General features: G+C 43.4%; 1 long non-coding RNA gene across 3 annotated transcripts in view; it reads right to left on the bottom strand.

Annotated features, from left to right (window-relative positions):
* Positions 1 to 25849, bottom strand: part of LOC309540447 — a 246059-nt gene that overhangs the window by 24532 nt on the left and 195678 nt on the right. The gene's annotated exons all lie outside the window — the stretch shown is intronic.

The following is a 25849-nucleotide window of genomic DNA, read 5'->3' as shown; positions in this document are numbered from 1 at the left end:
CTTTTTTTTTCTTCCTCCCCCACATAAAGACCAAGAAGTTCTAAATTAATTAAAATAAGAATGGAAACTTGCATTTGGCAGAAAGCCCAAAAGCTAGCAACCACTAAACATTCAAAATGGGAAACGATATAATGACTCTAGTTCCATGTTACTTGCTATCTACTTATTACCATTAAGCTATAACCCAAATGGAATGAATTAAAAGGCAAAGATGAGCACATAAGGCATTACAAGATTACAAGAAGAAAATGAAGGACTTAAATTATGAGCATGTCAAAAATATAACATATGGAGGTTCCTGCAGTATCAGAGCGCACAAGACAATCCTTTTATTTAATGGATTCCCCCTCCTCTCTCTAATTACTGCAGTGCCTGGTTTTGCATAGAACCTATTGCCATGGTGTGCATTTGTCATTCCTATGGACTTCCCTCCTCTATTCCAGGCAGTAGCTTAGCTTTTAAAAACAGTTCTATTTGAATCTGTGCTAAATCTTCTAAGATTCATGCCTTAAGTGCCTTTTATAACTGAGAGTGGGGATCAGCTAGGTCAAGTCCATGTAATATATTCCTAACACTATTCCTTTTGCAAAGACAGTGGGCATTTTTATAGAGGAAGAAACTTCTGCACTAGTACACGTTATCAGTTTAAAGTCAAGGGTTTGAGTAAGCAGCCACAATTGCACTGACCAGGTCAGTGCATGCCACATAGCTCCAGGTTTCATGGGTACAATGGGCTGGTTTGGCTATAATGCTAGACCATAGGTTATCAGATATATTGCTAAACCATAGTTATATGCATGAGCTTGCTCCCCCCCCCCACCCCGTCTCCAGCATGGCCACAAAGAGGGGATTCAAAAGCCAGAAACTGTGGCTCATTTTAACTCTGATTTATCAAACCTGCCAAGATCAGGAGCCACAATTTAATCCATAGAATCACAGAATTATAGAGTTGAAATGGATGGTGAGGATCATCTAGTCCAACTCCCTGCAACGCAGGAATATGCAGCTGCCCCATAGGGGGGGTCAAACCTGTGTCCTTGGTCTTCTCAGCACCATGCTCTAACCAACTAAGCTATACAGCAACATAGTTGAACTAATGACCATTTGTCCTGATTTTAAAACAGTACACTGAGGTTAGCCCCCAATACAACTGCATGCTCTGTGACCACACAAGACAAGGAGTGGGAGGAAAGAAAACTTGCTCACATAGCACTAAACTGTGGTTTGGTGTTCCATTCAAATGTCCACAGTGATGTACCTTTCTCCTGTATCCTACTGTACCAATTCAGAACACCAATGATCCATAATTTGCATATTTAGGAGGAGGAAAGTGAGCAATCTTCATTTTAACTGCTGCTTCTCCACGTGGCTTAACATAATCAACATATAGAAAAGTTATGCCTAATCATTACTGGGGGAAATAACAAGCCCTCAAAGCAGAAAGCACCTCATTAAAGAAATACTTTCCGGGGGGCGGGATTTGCTATCATCTCCATGTAAGCAATATCTCCTTCTAACTCAGAACTGGATGGATTGCTTCCACTAGTGTTGTCTCTACCTCTTTTACTACGGTTTGTGGATGATCTATGCAATGTGTCTCACTCAAAATAGCCTCAGAGGTGTTGGGTGTAAAACAACAATTGAGCTACCTGAAACAGTGAGTGGTGATAGACAGAACAGCAACCTGTTTTCTCCTTGCTAATTCCTCCATAACTATTTGTTGATAACTAGATTCTTTACACAGGCTTTACTTCCTTCCTGCTTTTGCTCCAAGCTTAGTCAGCATGAGCTAGCATGTGATAGTGTTAACATCTTGGCTCCATGTTGGCCACATGCAAAACCTACACTTAAAATGGCTTTGTCATGAGTAATAATCCTTAAGTTTTCCTTATACTGTCAAGCAGGAGTCTTAACAAGCTATTTCATTCTGCATAGAGCTTCAGTGTGTGTACCAAACTCTGACAAACCCTATTCCAAAATGCTCAGAGTGGCAACATTCCTGTCAGGGAGCTTAAGAAGAGACTGGCCCAAGGTCATGTTGTGATCTTCAACACTTAGCAGGGATTTCTTACTAGTCCTAGTCTGATACTCCATCCACTGTACCCCAAAGGCTCTTAAATACTTTTTATAGCATCCTTCCTGGGGGTTGGGGTGTCTGTGTATTTGGGATGTGCAGCAGTCTAATATACTAGATGCACCGAAATACTTCTGTCACATCTCTTGAAATATTTCCAGAGGCTAGTTGCTCCAGATATATGACACTGCATTTGAAGCATTGTTTTGAGACAAGGCACAACTGTTAAATGAAAATGATTATGATGATGTACATGAACCTTAATAGCAAGAAGAATGGATTTCTTTTTTCACTTGCACATTCTAAATGAAGGTCACCTTAGTGTTAAACTATGTGATTTTATTGCTCTGTTAAACATTATTTGTAGAATCATATAATAAATCATGCCAGAGGCATCCTATAAATGACGCTGATAATTCCCCAAACGATAAAATCAAAATGTTCTGAAAATTATGTGATTTATTTTCCCATCTCACTGTTGAAGGAACAAGCCACCAATCTTCCACCACTGAAGCACAAATGAAGAAGTGTGCATCTTATAAATGTTCAATTAATTTTCGGTTAGTTAGCTTTCACTTTCTATACTTAATCTTCTTAATGTCGGCATATTTTAAAACCTGCAGTAGTGGAGAAAGATACAAGAAACAAAATAGTATCCTTTCAGAATGCTTTTTATCATGCCTCCCTTATTGGAAAATCCAACAAATATTAACAACACTGACAACAGTAATTTTCAGTGGCTAGGAGAAAAGTCCACTCTTAGGCACGTGTACAAGATAAGATCATTACAGTTATTAAAAGAATTCACCAGTACCTAGAGTGAATGTGATTCATATATTTCTCCAATTGCTAAATGGAGTGGTATGTTAGAGGAATTTAAATGAACAAAACTTCATCATGGCAAAAACAAAATGCATGTTTCTATGGAATGGGAAAAATATATTTGAGCCTCTTTAAAATAGTTACACCATTAAATATTTTTAGCATGGTGCTTTGAGGCACAACTGCATATGTTAGAATTATGGCTGTTAACTTTGCCTGCTACAATCTAATCAGCTCCTAAACCAAACAGTGATAAAAAAGATGAGGTCTGTTCCATACATGCAAGCATACTGCTTTGGGCTTGCATGCTCTCCTCCCCTCTCCTTATCTAGTGCAGATGCAGCCATGAGGAGATCAGAAGCTTGCACTTCCATCTTAAATTAACCATGGTTTAGCATTACTTCATAACCCTAAATGGTGGTAAATCTGACCTATGTTTTGTTGAAACACACCAGCTTCTTAAATTATGGTTTGAAGTTGGCTTGCTTCAACACATCATACTTAAGGCTGGTCAGTTCGTTGGGTTCATATGACACAATAAGCTATGGTTAAATTAAAACATAAGGAAATGTTTCTGAACTCTTTCGCATGGCTAATGTGTGGCTATGAAGCACAGCAACAAGAAACATTGTCCTCTGAGACATAAGCCACATGGTAAGGCTCTCAATGAATACTAGTCATAATAGCCAGGTTTTCTCTTTACTGTCAGAAGCAGCATGCCTCCAAATAACAGTTGCTAGAAACCACAGAGGGGTGAATGCTGTTGCACTTAGGTCTTTCTTGTGGGCTTTCCATTTGCATCTATTTGGCTGCTGTAAGAACAGGATGCTGAATTAAGCCTTTTGCCTTGATCCAGCAGAGCTGTTCTTCCTAATTCATATTTTGCTTGCAGAAGCAACACAAACATGATGGCTGTGATCAATTAATTGTTTATACTAGGGAGAAAACATTGGTATAGCTGGTAACCAGCAACCATATTGCTTACACCATCCTGCTCTTAGCCAGAGGCAATACTGATGAAAATGGTATCGCTGGATTCCAATGCTGGGTTCCATAAATTAACTTGCTGGATTTCTATCTTCCCCTTCCAAGTGTGCATCTATGTTTGTTTGTCAGGTTTTACATCGCATTGTAAATGATTGTGTAATTATGTGGCACTGTGTGCCTTGGTTTCTTTTCTTCACAAGGCAAAGTTGCCAAGCCTGTAGCATTGGAAGCATCATGCCAAGTTTGCAAAGTTAGAAGTGAATCCCAACACCTGTTCTCCCAAAGAATTCAGAAGTGTTAATCTTATGTGAAAAGACACTTTTTGGAAGCATAACTCATACAGAGAATAAATTAGCAGATTTTCAGTATAAACCGTCACAAAGCTGTTCATCCTCTTCACTCTGCTCAGATGATAAATAAATGGTGATTATAAAAACATAGATTATTTTAGGGATGTGAACTGTAGGCTGTGATCCAGAGGTTCCTATGCCAAACTCAGCATGTAAATAAGGCCCTTGGGGTATTATTTCTGTTAACACTGCACAACCTTTGACAGCTCAGGGGAGTTTCAAAAGTAGGGTGTGCGTTTTACAAGTGCTTTTTACAAGCCCAACTAAAGAAGCAATCCTATACATATCTACTGAGAAATAAGTTCCAGTGGATACAGTAGGACCTACTCCTAGGTAAATGTGTACACTTTTGCAACCCAAACATGAAACCTGTGAACTCTGGAGCTTCTAAATAGACCCTGAACTAAAATGAAAGTTAGACCCTTACTATGTAAAGCATTTAGAGATTTTATGTAAGAGAAGAAGAAGAAGAAGAAGAAGAAGAAGAAGAAGAAGAAGAAGAAGAAGAAGAAGAAGACAAATGTCATCAAATGAATAAATAATTAAAAACTGGGAGAAATAACTGGGCTAAGGCTCAGCTTCATTGCTCTAATCATGCAATTGAGCTTGCACTGTTGCAATAATCTCTGTCGGATAAGAAGCTCTATAAATCCCCCCAATGTATTTCTTGTGACCAAAACAAAGGAAAGAAGATGTGACACAAGGTGAAGTGGGTTTAAACATAGAGCAGTTTTATTCAGATTATAACTGAGGATCTGTTAGATGACACTCTGTGCAAAGCATCTAATAAACTGTCAATCTGGGCAAACCCTAACCTTGCTCTGAAGAAAGGGGGGCACCTGCTCCATCCCTCCCTCTTACGCCCCATGTATTTGGGTGAGCAGAGAGGCCTTCCTGACCCATCCCCTCCAGGCCAGGGGCCTCACAAGTTGGCTCCAAAAGCAATCCTTACTATATCAACAGGCAACTCTCAGGACTCACATTTCACCCCAAAAGCGCCCAAGGGTGCTCACTTAAACTTACCCTTCCTGTTGGATTCCCACACATACCTGCCAAAATGTGGCCTAACTGACCTATTTAATAGCAACCCTCACTAATGAAATCAACAACTGAACAGAAACTGTGCAGAGTAGGTGGAGAAAAACTTAAAAAAAACACCTCTGTGACACACTGCTTAGCAGGCAGAAAATTCTTACTCAGCTCCTAAGGCGACTGGTTTAGAACTCTACTGCTGTTATGCATTTGTGCACAATGTGTCTGTCTCAAGCTTATTTCACAGTGCTCTTTTCCACATTTTGGACACTGGTGACTGGACACAATCCCAGCCTTGTGTGCTAAAGAGTCTACTCTTCAGCCTCAAGGCATAGCTGTATAGCTATGCTTTATTATGAGTGGAAAGTGTTTAGCATACTGCGAAATCTGATGTAATACATATAACTTAGCGGCTTTTGTGGCAGGTGATGCATAGAAAAGCATCGTGCCAGTTGTGAGTGCATCTTTTGCCGTTTAAAGTATAGCGGGTGCTTTTGCAGCTGAAGTTGATCCATAGGATTAGGCTGCCTGAAATACAATCACGAGGTGGATAAGATATGATTTACAAACTATAAAACTATGTTAAAGTTGTGATACAATGTCATGATGCTTGATCAGCTGAAGGCAGATCATTGCTAATAACGTGTCTGGGTTTTCTTTTGAAATGATTACACTGTGACAGCTAGGCAGAACCTCTAACCTTGTTCTGCACCTTTCTAACAGAATTTCCAGGCAGATTGACTACAGTAATTTATAGTGCATACAATTGCAACCTTCATCTGTGGGGGAAAGTATTTGGAGTTTGACGTGAAGGGTGGGGAAAATGTGACAGGAAGGAAAGGCAATTTTATTTTCCTTTCATAATGGCAAGATAAGCTTGGAAGCAAACTGATTATGCATATAGGTCCCTTTTCATTGTTTTTTCAAATGTTACAAACGTGTGAGAGTAAGCTAAAGTAAAACCAAATGTTCATTTGCTGCTGGCCATAAGGTTCACTTGAAATAAGTCTAGACCAGTGGTTCCCAACCTTTTTTTGACCATGCCCCACCTAAGAATCTCTAAAATCCTGATGCCCCCCCCCGTGACATATAATTCTTATTATTCAAAAGGTGAACTCCTATTCATGTGGAGGAAGCCTAAAAGGCCATTAACTTAGTCTAAACAAGCTTCCAAATTGCCCCCTTAAAAATCAAATTGCCTTCCTGTGGGGCTTGTGCCTCATGTTGGGAACCACGGGTCTAAACCATTCTGGTGTAGAGAAATGGCTAGCGAGAGATGATGTGATAGAAGTAGCTAGAGGAGGTGGAGAGGACAGAGATTGAAGGAAGACCTGGGAGTAGAGGGGGGCCTTTTCCCCATCCTTTGTACCCTCTGGGAAACTCAACAAACCTTCTGTACTTGTAACTGGGTGTGGAGAGTTCAGCTGAATGGAACACAGCATGAGGACATACTACTACGTTTCCTGCTTGGCAGGGGGTTGGACTCGATGGCCCTTGTGGTCTCTTCCAACTCTATGATTCTATGATTCTATGATTCTACCCACCCCTGCCTACAACAAGCAAGTCTAGAGTGAGAGACTTGGGTGCTATCTGCTGTTTCCAGGAACTCTTCTCGTTGTGAGATTTTTGTAGGTGAGCTGAGAGTTTGTTTGGACCCTGTGTGAGAACCCAGAGGCTGAGAGGGAGGGTGTGCCAGAAGGAAAATAATTGATTTTTAGATATTAGTAACTTTGCATTTATGTAGCATTGGTGTATTTTTATAATATTTTGTTTAAGTCGTCTGCTGTTGCTCCAGTTTTCTGTACAACCACTTAGAGATAGTTTTAATATATTAGGCAGTATAGAAATTAAATAATCAATTATGTTTATAAAATTATGCCTGGGGTGCAGAAAGAAGACAGAGGAAAGTTATTCTGTCTCTCTCAGCACACTAGAATTCATGGATATAAAATGACGCTAAATGCTGGAAAATTCAGGACAGGTAAAAGAAAGTACTTCTTCATATAGCACATAGTTAAACTATGGAACTTGTTCCTACAGGAGACAGTGATGGCAACCAACTTGGATGGCAATAAAAGAGGATTGGACAAATTCAGAGGAGGAGGAGGAGGAGGAGGAGGAGGAGGAGGAGGAGAGGAGTTTGGATTTGATATCCCGCTTTATCACTACCCAAAGGAGTCTCAAAGCGGCTAACATTCTCCTTTCCCTTCCTCCCCCACAACAAACACTCTGTGAGGTGAGTGGGGCTGAGAGACTTCAGAGAAGTGTGACTAGCCCAAGGTCACCCAGCAGCTGCATGTGGAGGAGCAGAGGCACAAACCCGGTTCACCAGATTACGAGTCTATCTCTCTTAACCACTACACTAAACTGGCTCTCATAGAAGACTATTGATGGTTACTAGCCTTGATAGCTATGTCTTGACTCCAAACTCAGAGGGCACAGTGCTCTGAATATCAGTTGCTGGAAACCACAAGAGGGAAGAGTTCTCTTGTGTTCAGGTCCTGCTTGAGGGTTTGGCATCTGGGTGCCCACCATGAGAGCAGAATGCCTGATCCAGCAAGCTCTTTTTGTGTTCTGAACAACTTCTGACACACCCAGCTCAGACCCTCCAAGTGTCCCTATTTTCCAAGGATGTCCCTGATTTAGACAAGCCGTCATGGTTTCTGATTTGATCCCAGAATGCCCCACTTTTCTTGAGGATGTCCCTATTTTTATTGGAGAAATGTTGTAGGGTGTGGAGTTATCAAACCCCTAAGCCATCTGAAGGCAATCCTGTATAGGGAAGTTTTTTAAAAAAATGTTTTATGTTTTATTATGTTTTTATATATGTTGGAAGCTGCCCAGAGTGGCTGGGGCAACCCAGTAAGATGTGTGCGGTATAAATAGTAAAATTATCATTATGGAATGGGAGGTCCCTATGCCAGCTGAATACATCACTTGTCAAGCACAGAGTTTCCAGAGCTGAATACTGTTCCACTGGCTGCAGGCAGACCTCCTTGGTTTGGGTGCTTGTCTAGGGCTGCAAAAATGGAACAGGAGAGTGTTGTCAAGCAACTGGCAGGCCACAGTTTGTAGCTGGTGGGCAGCATTCAGCTTAGTGGGTCCCCAGTTGTGCAATCCAAAGCAGTACAAATCTTCAGACTTTATCTGTGGTTGAAGATTACATTATATAAAGCAGGAGTGGGGAACCTCAGGGTATTGCAAGACTACAGCTCTGACCATTCCTGATCATTAGTCATGCTGACTAAGGAGGCTGGTTGGTGCTGAGCTCCATCAACATCTGAAGGACCACAGGTTCCCCACCCCAGTATAAAGGAGCACATAGGCCATAATCAGGCACACAGTCAAGTATGCTTAAAGCCATAAATTTCACATTAAGCACACTGCCGTGGCAGTGTGAAATCAGAGCTGAACTATAGTCAAGTTGAAAATTGTGAGCATATAAATTACAAGGCTTATTCTGAAAGTCAAGTTCAGCCCCAGCATATATTCATATATCAGGAAAATGCTGAGAATGCATCTACTTATACAACCCACTTAAAGCTATGTACGCATCTCCTAAACGTTTGGTAAAATTCATATACCTATATGGCAAATTCTAGATTTGTGAGATGCATGTGGATATGATTCGTTTTGTGTTTGCAATAAATTATAGAATTGGAATGGAAAAGGAGAAAAAATCTGCGTATGGATAGTTAACCAAATAAAGTGTTAATATCTGAATTTCATACAAGACCCTAAGCACAACACAAAGCAGGAGAATTATAATTCTAATAAGGCAGATGGGAACCTGTGACCCTCCGTTGGTTGTTGGGTTTCAGTTTTCACCAGTCCCAGCCAGCATGGCAAGTGAACAGGCATAATGGGCGTTTTATTCAAACAACCTCCAGAAAGCTACTGTTTTCCCACCCTTTTAGTTAGGGAAGTGAGCTATCCATACACTAACTCAACTGGGCTTACAAGAGAGGCATTAAGTGTAGATTGTATCGAGGTATGAACAGGAAGCTAGTTGCTGAACACAGAACCCTTATTCATACGTGATACAGCAACCACATTGCTCCCTATTTTTGTAGCATGGGATCACCATCCATACGAATGCAGCATTTTTCTCAATGGCAGTGCAAATATCTTAAAAGTAAGATTTGCATTGATTTGGGGGAAAGAATCCAATAGGCATAGGAAATCACATCACATGACCAGCTTACCACACAATGGCAACCTCCATGTGAAGAAACACAGAAGAGCTGCCTCAGTGAGAGAGAGATGGGAAGCAAGGTTCATTCTACCCATTCTGCTGACAGACCTGCTCCATCAGACGTCCCCCGTCTCTGAACAGTTTCTATTCCATGCTAGTCCTTTAGAACTGCTATTTAATTTTAAGAATTGTTTGCAAATTGGCATTTTTCCTCATCCCTCCCTGGTCGCTTTCCGTTCTGTGCCATGTCCTTTAGATTGTAAACCTGCAGGACAATTTTAACTGATTTCGTGTAAAGCCACTTTGGGAAACTTTGCAGCTGAAGATCAAGGTAGAAATGTTATAAAGAAATAATAATAAATAAGCAGTTTAATATAATAATAATAATAACAACAACAACAACAACAACAACAACAACAACTTATTATTTATACCCCGCCCATTTGGCTGAGCTTCCCCAGCCACTCTGGGCGGCTCCCAATCAGTGTTAAAAACAGTACAGCGTTACATATTAAAAACTTCCCTGAACAGGGCTGCCTTAAGATGTCTTCTGAATGTCAGGTAATTATTTATCTCTTTGACATCTGATGGGAGGGCGTTCCACAGGGCGGGCGCCACTACCGAGAAGGCCCTCTGTTTGGTTCCCTGTAGCCTCACTTCTCGCAATGAGGGAACCGCCAGAAGGCCCTCGACGCTGGATCTCAGTGTCTGGGCTGAATGATGGGAGTGGAGATGCTCCTTCAGGTATACTGGACCGAGGCCGTTTAGGGCTTTAAAGGTCAGCACCAACACTTTGAATCGTGCTCGGAAACGTGCTGGGAGCCAATGCAGATCTCTTAGAACCGGTGTTATGTGGTCCCGGCGGCCACTCCCAGTCACCAGTCTAGCTGCCGCATTCTGGATTAATTGCAGTTTCCGGGTCACCTTCAAAGGTAGCCCACGTAGAGCGCGTTGCAGTAGTCCAAGCATGAGACAACTAGAGCATGCACCACTCTGGCGAGACAGTTCGCGGGCAGGTAGGGTCTTAGCCTGCGTACCAGGTGGAGCTGGTAGACAGCTGCCCTGGACACAGAGTTAACCTGTGCCTCCATGGACAGCTGTGAGTCCAAAATGACTCCCAGGCTGCGCACCTGGTCCTTCAGGGGGACAGTTACCCCATTCAAGACCAGGGAATGTGGTGTGGCCAAGGAGTGTGGTGGAGTCTCCTACTTTGGAGGTCTTTAAGCAGAGGCTTGACAACCATATGTCAGGAGTGCTCTGATGGTGTTTCCTGCTTGGCAGGGGGTTGGACTCGATGGCCCTTGTGGTCTCTTCCAACTCTATGATTCTATGATTCTATGAATCCCCCACACCAACCCGCTCCCTGTCCCCCAAAAACAGTACTTCTGTCTTGTCAGGATTCACCCATCCTCCAACCGCCTCCAGGCACTCACACAGGACCTTCACCGCCTTCACTGGTTCTGATTTAAAGGAAAGGTAGAGCTGGGTGTCATCTGGATACTGATGAACACCCAGTCCAAACCCCTGATGATCTCTCCCAGCGGCTTCATATAGATATTAAAAAGCATGGGGGAGAGGACAGAACACTGAGGCACCCCACAAGTGAGAGCCCAGGGGTCTGAACACTCATCCCCCACCACCACTTTCTGGACACGGTCCAGGAGGAAGGAGCGGAACCACTGTATGACAGTGCCCCCAGCTCCCAGCCCCTCTAGACGGTCCAGAAGGATGTTATGGTCAATGGTGTCAAAGGCCGCTGAGAGATCCAGCAGAACTAGGAAACAGCTCTCACCTTTGTCCCTAGCCCGCCGGATATCATCAACCAGCATGACCAAGGCAGTTTCAGTCCCATGGTGAGGCCTGAATCCCAATTGGAAGGGATCCAAATGGTCCGTTTCCTCCAAGCGTGCTTGGAGTTGTTCAGCAACCACCCGCTCAATCACCTTGCCCAAGAATGGCAGATTTGAGACTGGGCGATAGTTGGCCAAATTGACCGGGTCTAAAGATGTTTTTTTAAGAAGCGGTTTAATGACCTCCTCTTTCAGCGGGTCTGGGAAGGCTCCGTCACAGAGGGAAGCATTCACCACCCCGCAGAGCCCATCGCCCAGCCCTTCCCGGCTCGCTTTTATCAGCCAGGATGGGCAAGGATCAAGGAGACAGGTGGTAGGTTTCACTTGTCCAAGCAGCCTGTCCACATCCTCGGAGGTAACAGATTGGAATTGATCCCATGTAACAGGACCAGACAGAACTCTAGCACTCTCCTGCCCTGGCCCTGCTCCCACGGTGGAGTCTACCTCCTTCTGAATCTGAGCGATTTTATCTGCAAAAAACTTTGCAAAAGCATTGCAGGAGATCTTGGGGTCCCTACCAGGCCCCGGTGGTACAGGTGGTTCCGATAGATTGTGAACCACCTGAAAAAGTCTCATGCTGCTGTTTTCTGCAGATGCAATGGAGGCGGCGAAGAAGGCCCTCTTCGCCATCACCATCGCCACTTGGTAGGCTCGACGTTGAGCTCTAACCCGTGTCCGGTCTGATTCAGAATGAGTTTTCCGCCACCGGCGCTCTAGCCGTCTCAACTATTGTTTCATCGCCCTCAGCTCCGGGGAAAACCATGGGGCTGTCCGGGCTCCATGCAATCGGAGAGGGCGCTTCAGAGCCAGACAGTCAATAGCCCTGGTTAACTCCGCATTCCAACGTGCCACCAGGGAATCAGCTGAAAGGCCATCAACTTGGGATAAAGCATCCCCTACCACTCTCTGGAAGCCAATTGGACCCATTAAGTGGCGGGGGCGGACCATCCGAATCGGTCCCACCTCCCTGCAGAGGGGAAGGGTTGCAGAGAAGTCCAGTTGCACCAGGAAGTGATCTGACCATGGCACTTAATAAGTAATGAAGGGTCCATCGATTTAGACCTGCTTTAGTCCTACCTCTTGTTTGTTGCATTTTATATTGGTGTCCCAATCCTGATTTCTCTGCACCAGCATTAATATTTGAAGGAATGCTTTTAAGGGAGCTCGGTATTAACATGTTCTAGCTTAGGATTTAATGCTTACACTGTTTCACTTCCAGAAGTTCATATCGTCTCTTGCAGAGGAGGCAATTATTTAATGTTTCTGTTAGGATAGCTCTGAGTCACTGCCTTGAATTCTTTATCTGTCTTTAATGGCTTTTTTATAGACATTTGTGCCATAAATTATCTTAACTGTTCTGTTTGGCCCTCTATCCTTTGTTAAGAATTATTATTGTGGAGCTTGCTTTTAAGTTTTATTGCTTATTCTCTAGCCTCCCTACAGCCTTTTAAGAATCATGGGATCCCATTCTCTTAAGGAGGACTGCATGGGCAGCTGCTTTTCTCTGAGATTCCATTTTGATATATTAAGCTTCAATTGAAAAGTAAAATATTAGGCCGAGGCAAGACGTGTATTATTTCTCAGAATCAACTTACTTTTCCCAGTTGGAAGAGAGCCATTTTACTGTGGTGCCAAGTGGCAGGATGTGTTATTCTTGGTTCCTTTTCTGTCCCTACCTTCTTCCAAGAAATTCAGGGTTCTGTGCTTTATGGGTTTTCCCACACTTTATGCTTGCTATGGCCCTGTGAAGGAGGGTTAGGATGACATTTCCCCCACTGCATTTTGTTGACACCTCTACCAATAAGCACCTCTTTCTGTATACATCAACACAATTTCTTGCTGCAGGGGTGGGGAAACTGGCCCTCCAGATGTTGTCGGACTACAACACCCATCTTCCCTGACCCCTGGCCATGCGGATGGTAGTTGATGCCCAACATCTGGAGGCCAAAGGTTCCCCATCCTTATCTTACAGTGAACAATATGAGAAGTTAAGCAAGGCAATAAAAATGGCCAACTCATACTCCCTTACACCAATAAAAGCTGGTCCAAGCACTGCATTACATATTACTCCTTTGTTCCTTCATTGACTTTCTATTCATTAGAGTGTTGTTTCAGTGCAAAGTTATGCCACTTGAGGCATACCTACAGAGAAAAATATTCAAAGTGCTATTAGGACCAGAAGTCAATGTGGCTGTAGAATGATTACAGAAGAGAACTGAGGGCTGGGAAGGCTCTGAATGCTAATCCTTACTCTGAACCACTCATTCATTCTATTACCTTGAGCAAAGAAGCACTATACTAGAGGGGAAAACAGGCTGAATAGGAGTGGGATTTCATTAGGTAAATAAATTGCACACAGTAACCAAACAAACAAGTAGTGTTGGATTGGTACTGAAATACAGCTAACCTGGACAGTGCATCAAAATTACCTTGGGGTAATCAGGAAACAGGCTTCATCTACTTCCCTGAAAAACACACAGTGGCACTTCAAGTGCCTAGAGATATCGCTTTAAAATTGACTGGCTTGTGTGTGGGGTGGAATTCTTCCTGAGAACTGTTTGCTTTCCACTAGCCTCATGGCAATAGCTGGAAACATGTGGGAGAAGCAAACAAACGTACAATTTCTAAGTTACTGTAGATATTTAGCAGAAACATTTTGGTAGGAACTTTCCATATTCAACACTCCATGAGTTGAACCAGGCTATATGGGAGCCTATACTAGGCTAGATTGTGTTGAAAGGGGACTCTAGGCTACTATGCACACATGCATTCCCTCCAGTACCAATGCACTTAAACTTTACTCCATGCCATTCACATACTGCAGCCTTTCCCAATCTAGCTACTATGGCCAATGGTCAGGGGTGATGAGAGTTATAGTCCAAATCATTGGGAGGGTACAAGGTTATTGGAGGCTGACTTGTAGATGCATACTGATGTCTGTTCACATTTACCCTGAGGGCTTATCCACATATACCTTTTGCCCCAATCTTTCCAGGACCAGGTCTGTGCTGAAAAGTTCTGTATCTGAAAATAGCTTGTGTGTGTGTGTGTGTGTGTGTGTGTGTGTGTGTGTGTGTTTTGCTGCCCCAGAGCCTTTCCCATGAAAACCCTCTCTTTAGTGTTCAACTGGAACAAATATTAATTAGGGGTCTCCATGGATTGCCATTTGCCCCAACAGAGCTTTAAAGAGTGGGTTTTCCTGGGAAAGCGCCAGAGCAAAAAACAAAACAAGGCACTTGGCCACAGAGCTTTAAAGTACCTGGAAAGAGCAGAAGAAAGGTATGTGTGGATCTGAGAGACAGAACTAGTTGATACATATTTTTACCAGCAGCTGGCAACTACTCCTCCATCAGGTTCCTGTGCAGATATGTTGTAGGAACAATGAGGACAAAGGCCATAGGTTCAGAGAATGCCCAAAGCATTTGTGCCACTGAACAAATGTTAACAGAATCAATGTTAAAATATAAATGAAATGACCTGATTGACTAAACAGGTTTAAGAGCCTCGTTGAAATCTGAAATTAGGTGATTATACTCATTCTAATTTTGTCATGCTTCCATGGCAGCCATTTTGAGTTATGCCAGATCACCATGGCAGCCATGTTGTATATGGCACCGACGGTGCTCTTTCAAAATCTGAAATTTGCTCACCAGTCCAAAAAGGTTGACGACACAAGCTCTAAAAAGTATACTTTTTGTTTCTGTTTGTTTCTCAACATACCTAGGAAAAGCCCATAGGCACATACATTCTGTAATCTGAAAGACAGAGAAAGTAGCTACAGTAGCAGCTTACAGCCATTAGCTCCACATTGAGAAGGCAAATAATGGAAGAAACAAGATGGAAATCAAAAGCCAGATTAGGGTTAAAGCAGTTTAAGATGCCAAGCTATATTGTAAAGCAGTATAAGATACAAAGTCTCAAACTCCTTTTGTAGTAAGATCACAGCAAGGAAACATTGTTCGAATGCAAACCTATTGTTCAGTGAAAGTATGTTTTCCAATTGAACTGTCTAATCATAGGATCCTCATTATCCTCTTGAGACAGAGAGAGAAATGGAAAGGTGCCAATTTCAGCAATTTGATAATAGCATGTGTAATTTTTGAAAATGCAAATCACAGGCTACTTATGGTGATGTCTCAATGGATTTTCTTCAAGGCCAGTTTAAAACATGAGTTTAATCAGCAGTAGTGGTTGTGGCAGAACTGCAAATGACGGCTGGAAACAACCATTTAAATTTCCCACAATGTCCCAGAGTGAGCATTAAGTAAAGTGGCATTGTGGGAAATTCAGAAAAAACTGACAGATCTAGCCACTCAGACAGATTCAGCTTGGTGGGCCCTACTGTCTCCATGATGCTCCCCTTAAATCTCTCAGGATCCAGCCCCAGAGTGAAAACCCGATATGAGGACCATTCCTACAAAAAACAAGGGTAGCTTGTATACACTGTATACACTGCCATTTGCTAAAAGTATGTGAGTTGTTAATTTTGCTGCCAATAAAAAGGTTGTGATTTTTCAAAATGTTGAACAAAATTTAGAACAAGGTTCATCATAGTCAATTAAGTGTTTAAAGATGGGCTTAGAGCAAACATTGTACCTGCTCTTTTGCTTTAAAGTGAAGCATTAAGAAGTTGCTTCTGCAGTGATCAGGAATCCAGTTTACTTACTTCACTTTATTGCACTAAATATATAAAAAAAATTAAAAAAATGAATTGTCTTGGATCCTAACACTTGTTCTACTTATCGAATGGTTTAACACTTGCAAAGCAGGGTTTTCTCAGCTCCCAAAATTCAACTTTTGTGTTGGGAGGACTGCAGATAAAGGGGGATATGTGAAAATCAACCATTCCTATGTGAGGAGAAGTACCTCTCGTTCATGCAAAAGAATCTTAAGATCCAAGCCAATGAATAGAACTGGTGGAGAGTTAAAGAAAATAAAAGAAAGGGGGGGCAGGAACAGAAAGATACACACCAAGTCCTGCAGCTGCTTTGTAAAGATGACATTTGTAGAGCTGGCTATATGTACATTTTTGACCCTTTAGCAGTTCTGCTAGTGCAGCATGATCATTTGATTAGACTACAACAACATCTTGACATATTTACACTGACCTGTTCCAGGCATACCAATGAAAAAACCAACCCAATTCTTGTGCTCAGTGGAATATGGCATGCCTTCTGCCACTGACAAAAGCCTGCAAAATAAGTGTTTGTCAAATGAGTTGCTGAGAAATAAGAAAAGCAAATAAAAGCTGTGGTTTCCATTCAAAAATAAAAATACCTTTCTTAGAGAAATGATACTCCAGTGACAGCAGATGCCTCTGAAGTACCGGTATATTAAATTTTTGAAAGCATTTATTCTCAAATGGTGCTCTCAGCAGAATCATCAACATGAAAGCTCTGCCATCCTTTGACAAGTGCATAGCTACCATGGAACCTGACAATTAGCCCAATTAGCTAAAACAGTGTTTCCCAAACTTTTTTGGGCAACGGCACACCTGTTTAAGGAAAAAAATCTCGCGGCACACCACCGCGGCACAGCCCCGTGACGTCAGCGTGCAGCGTCACGCCGGGAGGGACGCACGAAAGTGAAAGTTTTTTCCCTCCCCCTTGCCGGGGAACCTCCAAGCTTTGGGGGTGGGAGGAGGCAGCAGAGCGAGGGACTGAGGGACGGCGGCAACTGAGGCGGCGGCGGCTGTTGTGGTGGTGGCGGCGATAGCGGGCGGAGGAGGGGGCGGCGGCGGGGCTTGAGGAGCCGTTGCCGGGAGTTGCTGCTGCTGTTGTTGCTGCTGCTGCCCGGACATGCCGGCCTCCTCCTCCTCCGCTGTCTCGCGCTCCTCCCTTTTGCACGCGCTGCCCCGCCGCTCGGCACCACCACCGTGGAGCCGCCCCCGGCTCGACGCGGATACTCGCCGCCGCCGCCTCTCACCGCCCGACTCGCCCGCCTCCGTCCCACGGCACACCAGCCAGTGTCTCACGGCACAGTAGTGTGCCGCGGAACACCGGTTGGGAAACACTGAGCTAAAACAAGGGATTTGATCCATTCATATGTAAGTTCATTTGCATGCTGCCTTTCCACAGTTCAAACTATGCTCAAGGTAGTTTACAACATGAAAATAATACATAACGGCAACAAAACGAAAGTAGGCATAAAACAATAAATAAAACAACAACAAATGCACAACCAAACTGAACAATTTCGACATAAATGGCAATATCTAAAACAAAAACAACAGCAACAACAACAACAACTCGCACCAATAAAACCCCCAGTACAACATCCCAGCCCAAGAGTCTGTTCAGCAGCCTCAGTATATGGAGCTCAAGCCAGTCAGGGCCCTGTCTTCCCAGGCTAGATGAAAAAAGGCCTGCAAGGCAAGGAAAAGGTCTTCCAGGACTTACAGCCAATATGGCCCCAAGTTCTATGAATGGAAATTAACTCATGCAATGGGGCTTTCCTGCCATCTCCTCTCCATTGCAGCCTCCTGCAGCCTTCAAGTCAATCTCCCCCCCCCCCCCGCGGCTGCAGTGGAAAATAGAAATCTTTGAAGACTGAGTGGAAAGCACCTTGCAAGCAGAGCAAAATAAGGTGGTATCTTCCCCTTCACGATGGCTCGTGCAACGCTAGATTCTGCCCATTATTTTACAAAATTTCAAGTGAAATTTGGGGTTTATAGAGTAGAATCTGAGTGAACCTAAGATAAAACTTACTAAATCCTATACCAAGGAATATACTTTGTCAAATACTGCCAAATGTCAATGACTACATGTAAGATAATTGTCAAATGTTAGCTGATACAAAATCCTAGAATTAAATTTTTGCTGAATACAGATGCCCATATATGTAGGTAAAGTTTTGAGACTATTCACTATCAAAATTCAGAAATGAGGCTTTTCAAGAAAATTTGAGGGAGTGAGAAAATAATTTTAGTTGTGAAACAAAACAAAAACCAATTTACCAAAGTGAAAATGAGTTTAAATGAAGTCATGTTGCATTAATGTACTGCACTGTCTGCAAAAAGACCTTGAGAGAAGAGAGCAATTGCATAATTACTTCCTAATGGATTGGACCCTAAAAGTGGTAGTAAGGCTTCCGTCATCACAAATGAGCAATTTTCAGTGACTCACCCATTTTCCTGTGGCCCTTTCACAACCTCCATATCTGCTCCACAGGTCTGAGGGAGACATCTAAAGCACTTATAGTGGGTCATGGCAGGAGTGCCAACTTGAATAAAATATTGTGGGAGCCCATTATACAGTGCACACACACCATTTGAATGGGAATACCCATCAACTTTGTGGGGCCCGGCCCCCTCAAATATTTTATTGTAGAGGCCAAAGCCCCCACAGCCCCTGGGAATTGACTCCTATGGGGCATGGGATGGCTACAGGGGAGGGGAGAATCACTGAAAACTGCTTCCTTCCCTGTTTTGCTTACGGAAGCTTTACAGTAAGCTGAGTGACACCATTTGATACAACCAAATACTGATAAATTTTCAAAAAAGAAAAAAGAAAAAGGTATAACACCCTCTAAGGGAAAATTAAAGTGACAGCATCTCCATGGAAGCCAAACATACATAGAAAGGACATCACAATCAATGAAATAATTACTTCATGTGAACTATTTGGTGAAAAGATCAATAAGTCTGTTGATCTTAATGACATTGTTTTAATTATAAATCAAGTCAGAGCTGAAGAACAGAATAGAAAGTGACATGTAAATGAGGAACAATGTCAGAGCTGACATTATCAGCAAGGTGGAAAGACAGACCAGAATGCGATGCACTCCGATAACAAAGATAATACATTATAGTTTATTAACAGCATTAATGAGTCATGCAGCATCCTGTCATCAGTCAGGCAATGACCCTGGCAGAGATTAACGCATCCTTACTTGACATCTGGCTATTTATGTGTGCATCTCTTTCTCACAGATTGAAGTCACAAATCATCCTGTTCACTGTACTGAGACTACTTGCAAGTAAGTAATTATAGATCAGCAGTCCAAGAAAAAACATTGAGACAGATTTTAACCCACTTTGTCATGCTATCTGTGTAGTCTTGGTTTAACACGAGGTGGGATCAGGTTGTGTAACACTGCAATTATTCCTCAAGTAATCCCGATGGAAGAATATGTAGTAAAAATCACCAGAAACATGTGAATTCTGCAAGCAGACTTTTCACATGCCTAAAATGTCAGCATGTTCAGACCTATGTGGGAAAAGCCATTAACCAATAGCAGGAATGTTTGGCTATCACTGACCTCACTGTTTCTGACGCTTATCTTCTACGTTTTTCCCCTTTATGTGTAAATTTGTATAGGCAAAAATGTGTCAATGCTTCTTTCCAAGCACCAGTATGCAGAGTCTTAGCTAAATATTTGACTAACTATAATTCACTGGCTCAGCCACACACAGGAGCATGTGTACATATAACTGCTTCCATGTGATTTCAATAATGGAGAATAGTGTTATCAAAGTTAGCATCAAAGCTTTCTGGAAAATGGAGACAATCTAGCTATATGATTCCACAGATTCAAAGGTGCAAATTTTCCTGTCAGAAGAAGCTCAAAGGGTATGAAGGAAGTAATTGAGAGACCCAGACTAAACCCAATCAGCTTATGATGTGTTACCTGAGGGCTATTATGCTGTAAACCAGTGTTTCCCAACCGGTGTTCCGCGGCACACTACTGTGCCGTGAGACACTGGCTGGTGTGCCGTGGGACGGAGGCGGGCGAGTCGGGCGGTGAGAGGCGGCGGCGGCGAGTATCCGCGTCGAGCCGGGGGCAGCTCCACGGTGGTGGTGCCGAGCGGCGGGGCAGCGCGTGCAAAAGGGAGGAGCGCGAGACAGCGGAGGAGGAGGAGGCCGGCATGTCCGGGCAGCAGCAGCAACAACAGCAGCAGCAACTCCCGGCAACGGCTCCTCAAGCCCCGCCGCCGCCCCCTCCTCCACCCGCTATCGCCGCCACCACCACAACAGCCGCCACCGCCTCAGTTGCCGCCGTCCCTCAGTCCCTCGCTCTGCTGCCTCCTCCCACCCCCAAAGCTTGGAGGTTCCCCGGCAAGGGGGAGGGAAAAAACTTTCACTTTCGTGCGTCCCTCCCGGCGTGACGCTGCACGCTGACGTCACGGGGCTGTGCCGCGGTGGCGTGCCGCGAGATTTTTTTCCTTAAACAGGTGTGCCGTTGCCCAAAAAAGTTTGGGAAACACTGCTGTAAACCACTAGCAGCATGGGATGAATACAGATGTTCTCTTATAGGTGGAGAAGTCAAATCACTTCTCATACATTCTCACTTTAGAAGTGAGATGGAAGCATGATGAAAACTGATGGAAAGTTTTTGCACCCCCTACCAGTTTTCTCTTTTACACTAAAGTGCAAAAAGTATAGAGTAAAAATGGTGGAACAAGTACAATTCATCATCAAACCAATTCTTATTTTTGTACAGCAATGACTCTTCTTGGACAATATTGTACAGTTTTACTGCTCTAAATCATCCACAGTCTGCTGTAGTGTATCTAAATTGGGAACTAGTAGGAGTGCTCTGTAGCTTACAATGGGTGCTTTTTGTTTCCCGTTGATCTGGCACAGCTTGCTTTGCAGAACATCTGAAAGTGTCTTGCTAAACATATTCCTTCTTCTCAAGCAATCTCTGACAGCATATGGCACTCTGATTATATCCAGATTAACGTAGTCATGCAAATAACTTACTCTTTATTTCGGCAGGAGTTAAACATAACTACAGTGGTACCTCAAGTTAAGTATTTAATTCGTTCTGGAGGTCCATACTTAACCTGAAACTGTTCTTAACCTGAAGCACCACTTTAGCTAATGGGGCCTCCTGCTGCCGCCACGCCGCCGGAGCACGATTTCTTTTCTCATCCTGAAGCCAAGTTCTTAACCTGAAGCACTATTTCTGGGTTAGCAGAGTCTGTAACCTGAAGTGTATGTAACCTGAGGTACCACTGTACCGGTAACTTGTTCTAGCTTTAAGCCACTGTGTTTTTGTGGCAACAATTTCCTTCTTATATGTTTATTAAGAGTATGCTCCCCTCTTTTCCAAGGAATGAGAAGTTCCAGGGACTATGCTATACATTTTGTAGCAAAACCCTATTGTCACACGATTCCTCATGCCCCAATCCTCCAGAAAATATTTTGAGGTACACAAGCGGCTGTTGGGGAAAGAAGAATCAGTGAAAGTTGATCACTTCTGCTGGTGGGAGTGCCCCCCATAAGTAGAAAACTGCTGTATCTGACACACAATCTGGCAAGCACTCATCTTGGATCCCATTACTGTAGGAAATTATCTGTTCAGGAGACTACGAACAGCCAATGAAGGAACTAACACTAACACCGTTTTTGTCAGATCCCAGACTCTAATCAGACAATACCTTCAGGCAAAGCCATGTTGATGGGCTCTTTCACAGTAATCGGTCACACAAAGCCAGAAACCGATATTAAAGAATTAGAAGAACTCACAAGCTAAGTGATGATCTACTTTTTCACTTATATTTCTCCTTCCTAATTTGTTAATGTTGTCCTTGAATATGTATGGTGGTTTTTTTTAAAAAAGGATCAATAAAAGCTGCAACAAACAAGCCATAAAGAACCAATCTGTACTATTTATTGGGCAAGCTTTACACTTGAGCTGAATGTTAAAAACATTAATTTGTCTGCTACAGGAAAAATTGAATTACTTCCAGTCTCATTTGCCAAGCCTTGAAAATTGAGAACGATGTATGTCTGCCTGCACATATTAATAGATATGCTTCTTTTGTAGCACACACTTTTTCTTTTTTTAATCCAATAGGCCCAGTCTGATCTGGTGGATTTCTCCACTCAGACCTGGGGGAAACAAGTTATAGAACCTGGGTCAATAATTAAGAAAAACTAAGCCTCAATCAGCCTCTTAATCTGAGGTACCGCTGCCAACATTGATCCTTTCATTATTATTCAAGCAGCTCAGAGGCCTAAGATATGACTGCGATAATTACTTTCAGATTAGGGATAGTGTAGGGAGAGATTGTCATGGGGCAGAAAAGGAGCTTAAGTGAAACAGACATACAATTCCAAGGATGCAGCCCCATGGATGCTTACTTGGGAATAAGCTCCAATTCTCCTGGGCAAACATGGATGGGATTGGGTTGCATTGGCAGAGGGAATGTTTTGCTGCCCTGGAAACAAAAGATTCATTCAACCCACTTCCCACACACTTTAGATTGTCTGTTTTCAGACAAACAAGCAAATGCAAAGGCTGAACTCCGCATTATAAGCTGACTAGCTGTGTCAGAATAGCTTAAGGCAGAGGTAGCCTTGCCACCTCTTACTCACCTGTGTACCATGAGTGAGCCTATCCCAGGGTGGGGCATAATAAGCCAGACATAGCCTAGTTCTGCCCAGCTGGCTACCTTTTTGTTGAGGGAGGCCTTCCTGACTCACTAACCCCCGGAGCCCCAGGTCTTTAGGAATGTGCTCTCAGCAAGCCTCATCTGCTTTCCCCACCAGCATCACACAGCCCTTTATGACAAGTCTAGGGATCCTCCTTTCATCGTACAGCTGCCTCAGCATACTTGCCAATGTTTAACTTTTCCTCTAATTGCTCACGCTGCCCTATAGCTTTGATCAACCTATTTAACTGATCTCCACCCATGCCAGTATTTCCAGAACCCTTCTAGAAGCTGTGCAGAGTTAGCCAAAGGGGTGGGGGGGTCAACAGGGGTAGTGAGGGATTTATAGCTATGTGCAGGATTGGGATCCCTTGAGGCTGAGGGTTCCCAAGTTATTAGTATAAATTGTTAATGGAGAAACAGGAGTGTGTATGTATATATATATATATATATATATATATATATATATATATATATATATATATATATATGCAGGTTTTGGTGTCTTCGGGTGTCTTCCCGTGTAAGAGTCGGGGTGTCTGTGCGACGTTTCGACGAGGTCTCACTCGTCATCTTCAGGCTGGTGCTTTCGGCTTCTTGTTACTGGAACAGAGCAGAATCTGGTGTTTGAGTTCCTATAAATACTGTTGAGGGGTGTGGTGTATAGCCTCCAGCGTTCTGGGCAGAGAGGAAGTTCCTAGATTAGTGTGCCTTTTCTTCTTTTGTTCCTTAATTACTTGAGGGATATCTTGAGTGATTTCATGAGTGATATTCTGAATACCACTGGGTGGGTCATTAAGTGTAGATTAGTTGCTAAAGCTTTCGTGTCTTGACCTCTTGAGCTTGTGAAGAGTTTTTCTGAGAAGATGGCTGTGCTGCATTTAGTTGTGCTCTGGCTTGGCTTCGTGTATAGGGGCGAGCTGTGGTTTTGTGCTTTGTGCCAGCCAGATCTGTGTAGGGATTGCAGGGGGGTGCAGCATCCGGAGGTGCCACTATAGTTTGGCTACTGGATGGAGTCTGTAATATGTCTGTGGAGAGGGTCTGGGTTTGGGTCTGGTGTGGTTGATTGGTGACGGCGTTCTGTGTGCCTCTGGTTCTGGTGTCGGTTTTTGTGGGTGTCGTTACTAACTCCTTCCAGTTCATAGAAACAATAAAGAAGCAATACCTACATCCCGATGACCTACTTGTGAGCTTCGATGTTGTATCTCTCTTCACTCAAGTGCCCATTAATGAAGCCTTGACAGCCATTCAAAACAAATACAACCCCCCCAAATACATCCTGGACCTGACCAACCACTGCCTAACCAACACGTACTTCATCCACAATGGACAAAGATACAAACAGATAGAAGGAGCACCTATGGGATCACCCCTCTCACCGGTCATCGCAAATTTGTACATGGAACACTTTGAAACCAATGCTTTAGACAAGTCAGAACACAAACCCAAACTTTGGCTCAGATATGTTGACGACACCTTTGTAATTTGGCCACACGGGAAAGAAAAACTAGATAGCTTCCTCACACATCTCAACAGCCTACACCCCAAAATACAATTCACTATGGAAATAGAAGACAACAACCAACTCCCCTTTCTTGACGTCCTAATCTACAAAAAACCTGATGGCTCCCTAGGACACACTATCTACCGGAAAAAAACACACACCAACCGCTACTTACATGCACAATCACACCACCACCCTGCACAAATAAACTCCGTAGCCAAGACTCTCATCTCCAGAACCAAACGCCTGGCTGACAAAGACCACTTGACAACTGAGTTACAGAATCTCTCAAATGTGTTAATCGCCAATGGATACCAGAAAAACAGGGTTACGAAGCTAATCCAAAAAGAAACACCCCCCAAAAACCAAGACACAGAAGAAAACAATGGCATGGCCCTCCTTCCTTATATCAAGGGCACTACAGACAAAATCAGCAAAATCCTCCATAAACACAATATCAAAACAGCCTTCTGCACCAACCAAAAAATAGCCAATATCCTCAGAAACCCAAAAGACAAAATCCAGCTAGAAAACCAAGGGGTCTATGAAATACCCTGCAAAGTCTGCCCAGCCACGTACATTGGACAAACAAACAGACGAATAAATGCACGTATCGCAGAACACAAGAATGCCGTCAAAAAAGAAGAAAAAACTTCCTCTCTTTTCCAACACATGAAAGAAACAGGACACGAAATTAATTTTGCAGATTCCAAATTGCTCTTTAACATGGAACATCACCACAAGAGAATAATCATGGAAGCCATCGAGATAGAGAAACACCCTCACAACATGAACAAGCGTGACGACACGTCCCGCCTGCCAGACATCTGGAAATTAGCCCTCCCCACAAAAACCGACACCAGAACCAGAGGCACACAGAACGCCGTCACCAATCAACCACACCAGACCCAAACCCAGACCCTCTCCACAGACATATTACAGACTCCATCCAGTAGCCAAACTATAGTGGCACCTCCGGATGCTGCACCCCCCTGCAATCCCTACACAGATCTGGCTGGCACAAAGCACAAAACCACAGCTCGCCCCTATACACGAAGCCAAGCCAGAGCACAACTAAATGCAGCACAGCCATCTTCTCAGAAAAACTCTTCACAAGCTCAAGAGGTCAAGACACGAAAGCTTTAGCAACTAATCTACACTTAATGACCCACCCAGTGGTATTCAGAATATCACTCATGAAATCACTCAAGATATCCCTCAAGTAATTAAGGAACAAAAGAAGAAAAGGCACACTAATCTAGGAACTTCCTCTCTGCCCAGAACGCTGGAGGCTATACACCACACCCCTCAACAGTATTTATAGGAACTCAAACACCAGATTCTGCTCTGTTCCAGTAACAAGAAGCCGAAAGCACCAGCCTGAAGATGACGAGTGAGACCTCGTCGAAACGTCGCACAGACACCCCGACTCTTACACGGGAAGACACCCGAAGACACCAAAACCTGCATTCCTGTACCCGTGAAAATCTACGAAAGCATATATATATATATATATATATATGAATTGCCATCATTCAATGGGTGATGCAGCCCAGTGCTGAGGCATCATCATCATCATCATCTTTTCCTGGATTGTTCCCAATTTGTCTGGTTGTGGGGTGGATCAGTGCGGAAGCATTATCATCTTCATTTGT

Source organism: Podarcis vaucheri (genome assembly GCF_965113315.1).
Source record: "Podarcis vaucheri genome assembly, chromosome: 9".
NCBI lineage: Eukaryota > Metazoa > Chordata > Lepidosauria > Squamata > Lacertidae > Podarcis > Podarcis vaucheri.
This window is presented reverse-complemented; position numbering and strand designations above follow the sequence as displayed.